At 48.2% G+C, this 623-nt stretch overlaps 1 pseudogene; it reads right to left on the bottom strand.

The window, feature by feature from the left end:
• Nucleotides 1-4: 4 nt before the first annotated feature.
• Nucleotides 5-619, bottom strand: LOC108526086 (alpha-ketoglutarate-dependent dioxygenase FTO pseudogene; annotated as a pseudogene).
• Between the last annotated feature and the right edge of the window lie 4 nt (nucleotides 620-623).

Below are 623 nucleotides of genomic sequence, written 5' to 3'. Positions count from 1 at the left end.
GCGACTGGCACCTGGCATGCCATTCTCGCCTCAGGTTCTGGCGTGCAGTGAGCGAGGCAAGGATGGCAGTCAGGATTTCATTCCTTTGTTCCACGGGGAGCCCCTCTCTTTTAACTTCATGAAGCACAGCATTTGTCACACCCTCCATCTTCTTCCACAGTGCTTCCAATTGAGCCACGGGTTGACACCACCAGTCAGTGCACTTTCTGTATCCATTGCCTTGAAACCAAAACTGCCTCAGCCACTCAAACTCGACCTCATTATGAATTTCTTCTCCTTGTTTCAAAACTGCAGGCTCAAAGGTTTTCAAAGAGATATCACCATTGTCCACATCGTTACGGACATTCTGCAGAGCCAACTGACAGCGTTGTAAAATATAATCCAAGGTTCCTGTTGAGCACTCTGCCACTTGGTGGGTGGAACTAAACCGAGGTTGTGAACCAGCCAAAACGCAGTGTTGGTGGGTGGCATAGAGATCATCAAGCATGAAATAGCAGTCTCCTTGGTGAAGGGGTATCGCTGAACCAGGTGTCTCTATGTCCCATGAGATCTTAAAACCAACATGCCAAATATCAGGATCTCTGCTTTCGAAATGAGAGTCATCCTCACTTTCCTCTTCAGGG

Source organism: Rhinopithecus bieti, unplaced genomic scaffold (assembly GCF_001698545.2).
Source record: "Rhinopithecus bieti isolate Rb0 unplaced genomic scaffold, ASM169854v2 scaffold_82711, whole genome shotgun sequence".
NCBI lineage: Eukaryota > Metazoa > Chordata > Mammalia > Primates > Cercopithecidae > Rhinopithecus > Rhinopithecus bieti.
Note: the sequence above shows the minus strand (reverse complement) of the source record. Positions and strands in the feature narration are given on the sequence as shown.